We start from the raw sequence: 14,441 nt of genomic DNA on the forward strand, positions 1-14,441 counted from the left end.
AATGTGACCCCCCTTACCCTTTTTTCCATAATGATAATGCGGTTTTACTTACTAAATTAGGGTTCCTCCCTAAGGTGGTGTTGGATCGTAACATTAATCAAGAGATTATTGTTCCTTCTTTGTGTCCTAATCCTTCTGTAGCGAAGGAACGTTTGCTTCATAATCTAGATGTGTTCGGGCCTTGAAGTTTTATCTTCAGGCTACTAAGGAGTTCAGACAATCTTCATCTTTGTTTGTCATCTATACAGGGAAGCGTAAGCGGCAGAAGGCTACTGCGACTTCCCTATCTTGCTGGTTGAGGAGTATCATACGCTTAGCTTTCGAGATAGCAGGACAACAGCCTCCTGAGAGGATAATGGCTCATTCCACTAGAGCAGTGGCTTCCTCCTGGGGTTTTAAGAAAAAAGCCTCTGACATGCCCCTGTTTTTTTTTTTCCCCTGGGAGTATGAGCCTAGCGCAGGTCACCCGCACCTGTTCCTTAGGCAGAAGAATCGCACCTGGTGCCCTTGTGACTCGAGCTGGTGTGCGGCTGAGAAAGACCATTGCTCAAGGAAACTAGATTGACACTTGTAACTGTACCCCCGCTATTTCCACACTTGGCGGATGAAGCACCGAAAGTGCAGATAAAGCGGAAGCTATAACTGTGACTACAGCAAGCTTGGATATCGGTACTCCACCCTCCCACCAGTGCTGCAAGAGGGAGGTTGATAACCTGACATCTATCTAACGTTAGATGGTCTCTCCTTATTACAGTAACAACAAGCTTTTATGTAAGATTTGCTCTTAAAAAGGGAACGATTGCGGACGGGTCTCTGCTACACAGAGCGGGTTTGGTTAACCCGGCACTATATTGATACAGAATATCCTTCTAAGCCCTGGGTTGGATAAATCCTGCTTTAGGAACCACGTGTTCGGGAGAACGCTGTCCTCCTCAAGAACCTGTCCTTCAGAGGTTTGGAAATTAAAGCTGAGGATACAACTGTGTCCACCCCGTACTGGCATTACCTGTCCTGCTTGTATATAATCTAAGCCGAATTGAAGCCTGGTTTGTTGCTCAGCACTTGGCATCCTCGTTAAGGGCGTCAGCTTTCTTGGCTGTTTCTCCTGTGTATCTCTTATGAAAGAGTGGTCCCTGACTGCGGTATACCCGTGACTGGTCCCCCTGGTCTTTGGTGCTGGATGTTCTGAGGTAATCAGGATCCGGTGCTCTGTGAGTATTAAGCTGCAGCTACCTTTGATTGCAAGTATGTCTCTGAGCTTCACATAGTGGTTGATAATTCGGGGACTAACTGGTTGACCCAGCAGGGTTAAAAAAAGGTTGACTTGCCCAAATACATTTTTCTAAAGAATTCCACTCTTGGGCCTTACAAGTAGGGGAGAGGAGAAGGAAGAGGGGAAGGAAAGAGAGGAGTGGCAGGAGAGCGGGGGAGAACTTGACATCTGATACTCGTTATAAGACTGGTCCGGGGTCTTACTCTCTCTTATTTTTTCCCCCCAATTTAAGGTGTTACTCTGACACCTTTATGCCTATGGACCTTTCTATTTTCCCTCCACACATAGATGTCTCCAAAACTCATGAAAAAGGAGAAGAGAGATAAGAGGGAAATAATCTATTTAAAATCTTAAAATACCTCTCAAGAACTGAACTTGCATCTCATGTCATATGTCATATGTTTTATTATATTTTGTACTCCAATAATAACTTAATGTTATGAGAAGAGCGCAATGGTGACCTAGGAAGATATCTGTAATTATCTTGGTATTTCATATATGTGGGGTTTTTTTTTGTTTTTTTTTAAAGGTATCTAGGTTTTTGGCTCAAATAATTCTACACCATATTAAGGCATAATTTAGGAAAGGCATATATACACCCAGACATTTTCTCAGATTTGTCTCTGACGGTCTCAGATGTTTATAATTATCAGACATTTTAAATTATTATAGATGCTATAACAATAAAACAAGTATCTTCATAACATATTGTTTAATTCTGGTATAGCATTGTTTCAATTTAACTAGATACTACTCTAACTACGCTCCCTAATAAGGTTTAACTTAAGAAAGAAACATAACTCTCTTGTCTTCAAATAAGGCGAGCTTCTTATATATACAAGAGGGTTCTGGCCTTTCAGTAATTAAATCAACTTGTTTTCTGTAATGCTGGCTAAATTGGCTCTCTGACATTGATATATTAATATTGGTCTTTCCTGAAGAGGAATTTTTTATTATATTTTTTTGCTTTAAATTGTGCATATATAAAGGGAATATTGCTTTTATTTTCCTGATACATAAACAATATATACTTAAATACCCTGTTCCATTTCACTACATATGGGCTAATTGAGTCTAAAGTTGTATAATCAAACCACTGATAAGAAAAATTTCCTAAGTGGGTAGAAGTCTTTTACTGATAATCAACTGGCATATAGCTGACTTTAAATTTTCACTTAATCTAAAAACTTATTTATCTGGGGTTTTTTTTTCTCTTTTCTTACCTTCACGGAAACCAATTAACCTATTAATATCACATTGTTTTCTATCGAATTTCACTCCCTTTAGAGTAGTAATAAACTCGTTTAACTATTTGGGCATTAATATCTCACTTCAACCTGAAATTTGGTATAATCTTAATATTTCCCCTGTCTTTAATAAAGTAAAGGAGTATATGAAGAATTGGCAGAATCTTCCACTCTCTATTTCTGGTAGTATTGCTTTGTTTAAAATGGTTCTTTTGCCAAAAATTCTATACGTTCTTCAGAATACCCCAGAATTTTAAAGGGGAAAGACATACGAAACTTAAATGCCACACTGCGGCAATTCATATGGCAAAACAAGAAAGCGAGAATTTCACTTGACAAACTCGCTTTACCAAAAAAATTTGTAGGTTTGGCTTTACCTGATCTTCGTAATTATAATTTAGTGTTTCTTTCTCGCGTCGTGATTGATTGGATTCTGAATTATACAAATAATCTATTAGAAAACAATGTAGCCTACCCCTATTCTACATATCCAAGAATATAAAACACATCAAAACTTTGTATACACCAATTTTAGCTTGGTGGAAACTATGTATAACACTAGGGATCATTAACAATATTCCCAAATATCAAACTATTCTTCGGAATCCCGAGTTCCAGCACAGCACGCAGTCAGTTTTGTTTCAAAGATGTAATAACCTTGGTTTAAATCGGGTCTCCCAGTTTTTAGATCTTGAAGCTCAAGCAGTTAAGACTTTTTTCCTTCACTTAAAGGGACATTATACACTCATTTTTTCTTTGCATAAATGTTTTGTAGATGATCTATTTATTTAGCCCATTAAGTTTTTTTTAAAAAGAAAAGAATAGTTTTGCTTATTTTTAAATAACATTGCTCTGATTTTCAGACTCCTAACCAAGCCCCAAAGTTTTAGGAGAATACCGTCAGCTACCTACTCCAGCTTGCTCCTGTTTGTGTAAAGGGTTTTTTCATATGCAAAAGAAGGGGGAGGGGGAGTGTCTTATTTCCCACTTACAGTGGGCTTTCCAGCTGCCTTTTCAACTAAACTGAGAGCTTCTAAGTACATTTTTTAAGTTTTATACTGGATTTTTATATCAGTATCTGTGCATATTATTCTTTATACTAATGCCTATTACATGCAGTTATGTGAAAATGAGTGTATACTGTCCCTTTAAGCAAGAATTTCATATTCCAAACAAAGATTTCTTTGCCTACTTACAAGTTAGACACTGTTACTAAGTTAATCACTGAGCAGGGTTGGAGCTGGTCCTGGGATAAAATTGAGAATTGGCTTTTATTAGTTAAAAACTGTTTTTTTTTTTTTACATATCACCAGGGTGTTATCTTCTCACTTCCCATAAGGATGAGTTAAATTGAAGAGAAATATCTCAGCGCTGGACTATCCTTCATATGTAAGATATTAATATGAGTCTTGTCCAAAGATCCATCCGGGAAGTCTCTCAGACTACATTGTCCTCAACTTGGATAAAGTCTCATGTTAAACTACTGCACAGAACTTATTATACACCAGAAAAAGGGGAGAGATGGGGTAACTCTGGTTTTAATAAATGCCCAAAATGCTCATATCCATCGGCTAATCTGTCCCACATGATTTGGGATTGTCCCAAAATTAACCAATTATGGCAAAAAATCGTTTTTTGGGTCTTTAATACATTTAAAACTGCCTATTCAGAATTTCTCTCTGCTGCAGGTAATTTTTATGTGGGAGGTAACCCCAAACCAACAGCACAAAAAAATTATAAATATGATCATATTGGCAACCAGATACTTAATCTTTAGAAAATGGAAAAAAGTAACTATTCCCAACATTCTTGAAATAAAAAATTATCTAAAAAAGCAATGCATATTGGAACAACACAGCACAGATATAAATAACGAGCGGGACATTTTGTATATTTTTTAAAAAATGGTCCTTTTTCATAAAAGATTTCCTCCTAGTGAAGTTGACCAGTTGATATATCCATTAAAAAATTCCGAAATAGTCTTGCTTGGGATTTGGTAGCTTGATATCTGTGAAGGGGTGGAGGAAGGGAAATCTTCCTCTTTTTTTATTTATTTATTTAAAAACAAATTCTCCTTCCTTTGTCTTAAAGGGACAGTCAACACCAGAATTTTTGTTGTTTTAAAAGATAGATAATCCCTTTATTACCCATTTCCCAGTTTTGCATAACCAACACATTTATAATAATACACTTTTTACCTCTGTGATTACCTTGTATCTAAGCATCTTCTGACAGCCCCCTGATCACATGACATTTTATTTATTATCTATTGACTTTTATTTTAGCCAATTAGTGCAGTGTCTGCCACAACTCACAGGCGTGCTCACAATGTTATCTATAGGGTTTACCTGAACTAGCTCTCCCCTGCTGTGAAAAGCAAATACAAATGCATGTGATTAGAGGCGGCCTTCAAGGGCTTAGCAATTATCATATGAGCCTTCCTAGGTCTAGCTTTCAACTAAGAATACCAAAAGAACAAAGCAAAATTGGTGATAAAAGTAAATTGGAAAGTTGTTTAAAATTGCATGCCCTATTTGAAACATGAAAGTTTTTTTGGACTTGACTGTCCCTTTAAGTTATGCTTTTTTGATGTAAAGAGCAGAGGAGGGGAGTGGTTGGGGAATATAGGATTTCAGGGGAATAATAACATTTAAAATATTGTATAAGGTTCGAATGCTAACTGAAATTCTATAGGTTTAGTATATTAATATAGACTTATTGTAACCTGCCTCTGGGCAGGCTGCACTAATAGCACTCTCAGCCTAGACTATTGTGTGAAGAAAAAAACACGACCAAATAAAATATAACTTTTATTAAAGTACAGTGTGAAAAACACTTAAAAACAACAAGAGACCAGTTGATTCTATTCCTGGTATTAGATTAATGTTGCATTTGAGGTATACTTACAAGAATAGCATAGTGCGGTTACAAGTTTTAACCCCTTAATGACCACAGCACTTTTCCATTTTCTGTCCGTTTGGGACCAAGGCTATTTTTAAATTTTTGCAGTGTTTGTGTTTAGCTGTAATTTTCCTTACTCATTTACTGTACCCACACATATTATATACCGTTTTTCTCGCCATTAAATGGACATTCAAAGATACCATTATTTTCATCATATCTTATAATTTACTATAAAAAATTTTTTATAAAATATGAGGAAAAAAACACACTTTCTCCAACATAGGTGTGTCCGGTCCACGGCGTCATCCTTACTTGTGGGATATTCTCTTCCCCAACAGGAAATGGCAAAGAGCCCAGCAAAGCTGGTCACATGATCCCTCCTAGGCTCCGCCTACCCCAGTCATTCTCTTTGCCGTTGTACAGGCAACATCTCCACGGAGATGGCTTAGAGTTTTTTAGTGTTTAACTGTAGTTTTTATTATTCAATCAAGAGTTTGTTATTTTGAAATAGTGCTGGTATGTACTATTTACTCAGAAACAGAAAAGAGATGAAGATTTCTGTTTGTATGAGGAAAATGATTTTAGCAACCGTCACTAAAATCCATGGCTGTTCCACACAGGACTGTTGAGAGCAATTAACTTCAGTTGGGGGAACAGTGAGCAGTCTCTTGCTGCTTGAGGTATGACACATTCTAACAAGACGATGTAATGCTGGAAGCTGTCATTTTCCCTATGGGATCCGGTAAGCCATGTTTATTACGATCGTAAATAAGGGCTTCACAAGGGCTTATTAAGACTGTAGACTTTTTCTGGGCTAAATCGATTCATTATTAACACATATTTAGCCTTGAGGAATCATTTTATCTGGGTATTTTGATATAATAATATCGGCAGGCACTGTTTTAGACACCTTATTCTTTAGGGGCTTTCCCAAAGCATAAGCAGAGCCTCATTTTCGCGCCGGTGTTGCGCACTTGTTTTTGAGAGGCATGGCATGCAGTCGCATGTGAGAGGAGCTCTGATACTTAGAAAAGACTTTCTGAAGGCGTCATTTGGTATCGTATTCCCCTTTGGGCTTGGTTGGGTCTCAGCAAAGCAGATACCAGGGACTGTAAAGGGGTTAAAGTTCAAAACGGCTCCGGTTCCGTTATTTTAAGGGTTAAAGCTTCCAAATTTGGTGTGCAATACTTTTAAGGCTTTAAGACACTGGGGTGAAAATTTGGTGAATTTTGAACAATTCCTTCATGTTTTTTCGCAATTGCAGTAATAAAGTGTGTTCAGTTTAAAATTTAAAGTGACAGTAACGGTTTTATTTTAAAACGTTTTTTGTACTTTGTTATCAAGTTTATGCCTGTTTAACATGTCTGAACTACCAGATAGACTGTGTTCTGAATGTGGGGAAGCCAGAATTCCTATTCATTTAAATAAATGTGATTTATGTGACAATGACAAGGATGCCCAAGATGATTCCTCAAGTGAGGGGAGTAAGCATGGTACTGCATCATTCCCTCCTTCGTCTACACGAGTCTTGCCCACTCAGGAGGCCCCTAGTACATCTAGCGCGCCAATACTCCTTACTATGCAACAATTAACGGCTGTAATGGATAATTCTGTCAAAAACATTTTAGCCAAAATGAACACTTATCAGCGTAAGCGCGACTGCTCTGTTTTAGATACTGAAGAGCATGACGACGCTGATAATAATATTTCTGAAGGGCCCCTAACCCAGTCTGATGGGGCCAGGGAGGTTTTGTCTGAGGGAGAAATTACTGATTCAGGGAACATTTCTCAACAAGCTGAACCTGATGTGATTGCTTTTAAATTTAAGTTGAAACATCTCCGCATTCTGCTTAAGGAGGTATTATCCACTCTGGATGATTGTGACAAGTTGGTCATCCCAGAGAAACTATGTAAAATGGACAAGTTCCTAGAGGTGCCGGGGCTCCCAGAAGCTTTTCCTATACCCAAGCGGGTGGCGGACATTGTTAATAAAGAATGGGAAAGGCCCGGTATTCCTTTCGTCCCTCCCCCCATATTTAAAAAATTGTTTCCTATGGTCGACCCCAGAAAGGACTTATGGCAGACAGTCCCCAAGGTCGAGGGAGCGGTTTCCACTTTAAAAAAACGCACCACTATACCCATAGAGGATAGTTGTGCTTTCAAAGATCCTATGGATAAAAAATTAGAAGGTTTGCTTAAAAAGATGTTTGTTCAGCAAGGTTACCTTCTACAACCAATTTCATGCATTGTCCCTGTCGCTACAGCCGCATGTTTCTGGTTCGATGAGCTGATAAAGGCGGTCGATAGTGATTCTCCTCCTTTTGAGGAGATTATGGACAGAATCAATGCTCTCAAATTGGCTAATTCTTTCACCCTAGACGCCACTTTGCAATTGGCTAGGTTAGCGGCTAAGAATTCTGGGTTTGCTATTGTGGCGCGCAGAGCGCTTTGGTTGAAATCTTGGTCGGCTGATGCGTCTTCCAAGAACAAGCTACTTAACATTCCTTTCAAGGGGAAAACGCTGTTTGGCCCTGACTTGAAAGAGATTATCTCTGATATCACTGGGGGTAAGGGCCACGCCCTTCCTCAGGATCGGCCTTTCAAGGCAAAAAATAAACCTAATTTTCGTCCCTTTCGTAGAAACGGACCAGCCCAAGGTGCTACGTCCTCTAAGCAAGAGGGTAATACTTCTCAAGCCAAGCCAGCTTGGAGACCAATGCAAGGCTGGAACAAGGGAAAGCAGGCCAAGAAACCTGCCACTGCTACCAAGACAGCATGAAATGTTGGCCCCCGATCCGGGACCGGATCTGGTGGGGGGCAGACTCTCTCTCTTCGCTCAGGCTTGGGCAAGAGATGTTCTGGATCCTTGGGCGTCTCCCAAGGTTATCTTCTGGAATTCAAGGGACTTCCCCCAAGGGGGAGGTTCCACAGGTCTCAGTTGTCTTCAGACCACATAAAAAGACAGGCATTCTTACATTGTGTAGAAGACCTGTTAAAAATGGGAGTGATTCATCCTGTTCCATTAAGAGAACAAGGGATGGGGTTCTACTCCAATCTGTTCATAGTTCCCAAAAAAGAGGGAACGTTCAGACCAATCTTAGATCTCAAGATCTTAAACAAGTTTCTCAAGGTTCCATCGTTCAAGATGGAAACCATTCGAACTATTCTTCCTTCCATCCAGGAAGGTCAATTCATGACCACGGTGGATTTAAAGGATGCGTATCTACATATTCCTATCCACAAGGAACATCATCGGTTCCTAAGGTTCGCATTCCTGGACAAACATTACCAGTTCGTGGCGCTTCCTTTCGGATTAGCCACTGCTCCAAGGATTTTCACAAAGGTACTAGGGTCCCTTCTAGCTGTGCTAAGACCAAGGGGCATTGCTGTAGTACCTTACTTGGACGACATTCTGATTCAAGCGTCGTCCCTTCCTCAAGCAAAGGCTCACACGGACATTGTCCTGGCCTTTCTCAGATCTCACGGATGGAAAGTGAACGTGGAAAAGAGTTCTCTATCTCCGTCAACAAGGGTTCCCTTCTTGGGAACAATAATAGACTCCTTAGAAATGAGGATTTTTCTGACAGAGGCCAGAAAAACAAAACTTCTAGACTCTTGTCGGATACTTCATTCCGTTCCTCTTCCTTCCATAGCTCAGTGCATGGAAGTGATCGGGTTGATGGTAGCGGCAATGGACATAGTTCCTTTTGCGCGCATTCATCTAAGACCATTACAACTGTGCATGCTCAGTCAGTGGAATGGGGACTATACAGACTTGTCTCCGAAGATACAAGTAAATCAGAGGACCAGAGACTCACTCCGTTGGTGGCTGTCCCTGGACAACCTGTCACAAGGGATGACATTCCGCAGACCAGAGTGGGTCATTGTCACGACCGACGCCAGTCTGATGGGCTGGGGCGCGGTCTGGGGATCCCTGAAAGCTCAGGGTCTTTGGTCTCGGGAAGAATCTCTTCTACCGATAAATATTCTGGAACTGAGAGCGATATTCAATGCTCTCAAGGCTTGGCCTCAGCTAGCGAGGGCCAAGTTCATACGGTTTCAATCAGACAACATGACAACCGTTGCGTACATCAACCATCAGGGGGGAACAAGGAGTTCCCTAGCGATGGAAGAAGTGACCAAAATCATTCTATGGGCGGAGTCTCACTCCTGCCACCTGTCTGCTATCCACATCCCAGGAGTGGAAAATTGGGAAGCGGATTTTCTGAGTCGTCAGACATTGCATCCGGGGGAGTGGGAACTCCATCCGGAAATCTTTGCCCAAGTCACTCAGCTGTGGGGCATTCCAGACATGGATCTGATGGCCTCTCGTCAGAACTTCAAAGTTCCTTGCTACGGGTCCAGATCCAGGGATCCCAAGGCGGCTCTAGTGGATGCACTAGTAGCACCTTGGACCTTCAAACTAGCTTATGTGTTCCCGCCGTTTCCTCTCATCCCCAGGCTGGTAGCCAGGATCAATCAGGAGAGGGCGTCGGTGATCTTGATAGCTCCTGCGTGGCCACGCAGGACTTGGTATGCAGATCTGGTGAATATGTCATCGGCTCCACCTTGGAAGCTACCTTTGAGACGAGACCTTCTTGTTCAGGGTCCGTTCGAACATCCGAATCTGGTTTCACTCCAGCTGACTGCTTGGAGATTGAACGCTTGATTTTATCGAAGCGAGGGTTCTCAGATTCTGTTATCGATACTCTTGTTCAGGCCAGAAAGCCTGTAACTAGAAAGATTTACCACAAAATTTGGAAAAAATATATCTGTTGGTGTGAATCTAAAGGATTCCCTTGGGACAAGGTTAAGATTCCTAGGATTCTATCCTTCCTTCAAGAAGGATTGGAAAAAGGATTATCTGCAAGTTCCCTGAAGGGACAGATTTCTGCCTTGTCGGTGTTACTTCACAAAAAGCTGGCTGCTGTGCCAGATGTTCAAGCCTTTGTTCAGGCTCTGGTTAGAATTAAGCCTGTTTACAAACCTTTGACTCCTCCTTGGAGTCTCAATTTAGTTCTTTCAGTTCTTCAGGGGGTTCCGCTTGAACCCTTACATTCCGTTGATATTAAGTTATTATCTTGGAAAGTTTTGTTTTTAGTTGCAATTTCTTCTGCTAGAAGAGTTTCAGAATTATCTGCTCTGCAGTGTTCTCCTCCTTATCTGGTGTTCCACGCAGATAAGGTGGTTTTACGTACTAAACCTGGTTTTCTTCCAAAAGTTGTTTCTAACAAAAACATTAACCAGGAGATTATCGTACCTTCTCTGTGTCCGAAACCAGTTTCAAAGAAGGAACGTTTGTTGCACAATTTGGATGTTGTTCGCGCTCTAAAATTCTATTTAGATGCTACAAAGGATTTTAGACAAACATCTTCCTTGTTTGTTGTTTATTCCGGTAAAAGGAGAGGTCAAAAAGCAACTTCTACCTCTCTCTCTTTTTGGATTAAAAGCATCATCAGATTGGCTTACGAGACTGCCGGACGGCAGCCTCCCGAAAGAATCACAGCTCATTCCACTAGGGCTGTGGCTTCCACATGGGCCTTCAAGAACGAGGCTTCTGTTGATCAGATATGTAGGGCAGCGACTTGGTCTTCACTGCACACTTTTACCAAATTTTACAAGTTTGATACTTTTGCTTCTTCTGAGGCTATTTTTGGGAGAAAGGTTTTGCAAGCCGTGGTGCCTTCCATTTAGGTGACCTGATTTGCTCCCTCCCTTCATCCGTGTCCTAAAGCTTTGGTATTGGTTCCCACAAGTAAGGATGACGCCGTGGACCGGACACACCTATGTTGGAGAAAACAGAATTTATGTTTACCTGATAAATTACTTTCTCCAACGGTGTGTCCGGTCCACGGCCCGCCCTGGTTTTTTTAATCAGGTCTGATAATTTATTTTCTTTAACTACAGTCACCACGGTACCATATGGTTTCTCCTATGCAAATATTCCTCCTTAACGTCGGTCGAATGACTGGGGTAGGCGGAGCCTAGGAGGGATCATGTGACCAGCTTTGCTGGGCTCTTTGCCATTTCCTGTTGGGGAAGAGAATATCCCACAAGTAAGGATGACGCCGTGGACCGGACACACCGTTGGAGAAAGTAATTTATCAGGTAAACATAAATTCTGTTTTTTCTAACTTTGACCCCCAAAATCTGTTACACATCTACAACCACCAAAAAACACCCATGCTAAATAGTTTCTAAATTTTGTCCTAAGTTTAGTAATACCCAATGTTTACATGTTGTTTGCTTTTTTTGCAAGTTATAGGGCAATAAATACAAGTAGTAGTTTGCGATTTCCAAACCACTTTTTTTTCAAAATTATTGCTAGTTACATTGGAACACTAATATCTTTCAGGAATCCCTGAATATCCCTTGACATGTATATATTTTTTTTAGAAGACATCCTAAAGTATTGATCTAGTCCCATGTTGGTATATTTCATGCCACCATTTCACCGCCAAATGCGATCAAATAAAAAAAAAATTCACAAATTTTTTCACAAACTTAAGGTTTGTCACTGAAATTATTTACAAACAGCTTGTGCAATTATGGAATACATGGTTGTAAATGCTTCTCTGGGATCCCTTTGTTCAGAAATAACAGACATATATGGCTTTGGCTTTGCTTTTTGGCAATTAGAAGGCTGCTAAATGCCACTGCGCACCACACGTGTATTATGCCCAGCAGTGAAGGGGTAAATTAGGCAGCATGCAGGGAGCTTCTAGGGTTAATTTTAGCTGTAGTGTAGTAGAGAACCCCAAGTATTGATCTAGGCCCATTTTGGTATATTTCACCGCCAAATGCGATCAAATTAAAAAAGACTTACATTTTTTCACAATTTTAGGTTTCTCACTGAAATTATTTACAAACAGCTTTGTGCAATTATGGCACACATGGTTGTAAATGCTTCTCTGGGATCCCCTTTGTTCAGAAATAGCAGACATATCTGACTTTGGCGTTGCTTTTTGGTAATTAGAAGGCCGCTAAATGCTGCTGTGCATCACACATGTATTATGGCTAGCAGTGAAGGGGTTAATTAGGTAGTTTGTAGGGAGCTTGCAGGGTTCATTTTAGCTTTAGAGTAGAGATCAGCCTCCCACCTGACACATCACACCCCCTGATCCCTCCCAAACAGCTTCCTTCCCTCCCTCACCCCACAATTGTCCCCGCCATCTTAAGTACTGGCAGAAAGTCTGCCAGTATTAAAATAAAAGGTATCTTTTTGTTTGTTTTTTATTTTTTTTGGCATATTTACATATGCTGCTGTGTAAATCCCCCCATAGCCCCCAACCTCCCTGATCCCCCCCAAACAGCTCTCTAACCCTCCCCCTCTGCATTATTGGGGGCCATCTTGGGTACTGGCAGAAAAAAATGTTTTTTATTTTTTTTTTTCTCCCGTTTTTTGTAGTGTAGCTTCCCTCCCTCCACAGAGCAACCCAACACCCCCTGATGACCATTTTTTTGTTTTTATTTACTCCCCCCCCCCCTTTTTCCCCACTAATCAGTTAAAACTTTCTGTAGTGTAGCGGTTCCCACCCGCTCCCTCCCCGTGCACGTGCGCACCCCCGGGCATCCCCCGCCCACGATCCCGCCCCCCTCCACATCACCTGGGCCATTGATGGCCGCCACCCGCCTCCCACACAGGCTCCCACCCACCAACGATGAAAACCATGGATGTCCGGTGCAGAGAGGGCCACAGAGTGGCTCTCTCTGCATCGGATGGCTACTAAAGGTTATTGCAGGATGCCTCCATATCGAGGCATCACTGCAATAACCGGAAAGCAGCTGGAAGCGAGCAGGATCGCTTCCAGCTGCTTTCCAGACCAAGGACGTGCAGGGTACGTCCTTGGTCGTTAAGTGACTTTTTTTGAGGACGTACCCTGCACGTCCTTGGTCGTTAAGGGGTTAAAGAACCAATATAATCTCGGAGACTTGTATAGTTATCACTTCAGCTGAGTTCTAGGGCTGGGTTGTACAAGACTGTACAAACAGATTCATGTATTATGTTATGCTTAGATGCATGAAAAGTGTACTGTTGATAAGTTCATGTGAATTGAATGTTTATTGACAATTTTCAGGTCTTGTATATACTTATGTCTCTGAACTCAAGGTTGATATATGCTATATTCTCTTGTGTGATTAATATCACATCAGTATAAATAAGAACGCCAAAATATTATTTGTGTTCAATAGCTGTTACATAGTAGCATATGTAATAATTCTGATCATAATATATGTAGCAGATATCTTATAGTTCCACATTTATAGTTCTTATTTATACTGATGTGATATTAATCACACAAGAGAATATAGCATATATCAACCTTGAGTTTAGAGACATAAGTTATACACAAGACCTGAAAATTGTCAGTAAACATTCAATTCACATGAACTTATAAACAGTACACTTTTCATGTATCTAAGCATAACATACTACATGAATCTGTTTGTACAGTCTTGTACAACCTGGCCCTAGAACTCAGCTGAAGTGATAACTATACCAGTCCCCGAGATTATATTGGTTCTTTAATACTTGGAACCGCACTATGCTATTCCTGTAAATATACCTCAAAGGCAACATTAATCTAATACCAGGCATAGAATCAACTGGTCTCTTGTTGTTTTTAAGTGTTTTTCACACTGTACTTTAATAAAAGTTATATTTTATTTGGTCATGTTTTTTTCTTCACACAATAGTCCAGGCTGAGAGTGCTATTAGTGCAGCCTGCCCATAGGGCTCACTCCCCTTCCTTTAACTTATACATGAGGCTATGACCTAATAGCCTCCAAACTATTTTGAATATTAGGAGAGCTAGCCGCTTTGGTGCCACTGTACATTAGTGTGTCCAAAGAGTCCACGACCCCACCCCGTAATTTGTGTTAGGCGGCTCCCTTTTTATATTATTTCTTCGGGCACCTTTATACCTTGATGTTTCTCCTACTTTTCCTTGTTCCCTCGGCAGAATGACTGTGGGGATAGGGGAAGTGGGAGGGATATTTAAGCCTTTGGCTGGGGT

At 40.8% G+C, this 14,441-nt stretch overlaps 1 protein-coding gene across 7 annotated transcripts in view; it reads left to right on the forward strand.

Annotated features, from left to right (window-relative positions):
• The window catches only part of MEF2D (myocyte enhancer factor 2D), a 345,309-nt gene that overhangs the window by 318,293 nt on the left and 12,575 nt on the right, over nucleotides 1-14,441 (forward strand). The gene's annotated exons all lie outside the window — the stretch shown is intronic.

The sequence above is a fragment of the Bombina bombina genome, chromosome 1, assembly GCF_027579735.1.
Source record: "Bombina bombina isolate aBomBom1 chromosome 1, aBomBom1.pri, whole genome shotgun sequence".
Lineage (NCBI taxonomy): Eukaryota > Metazoa > Chordata > Amphibia > Anura > Bombinatoridae > Bombina > Bombina bombina.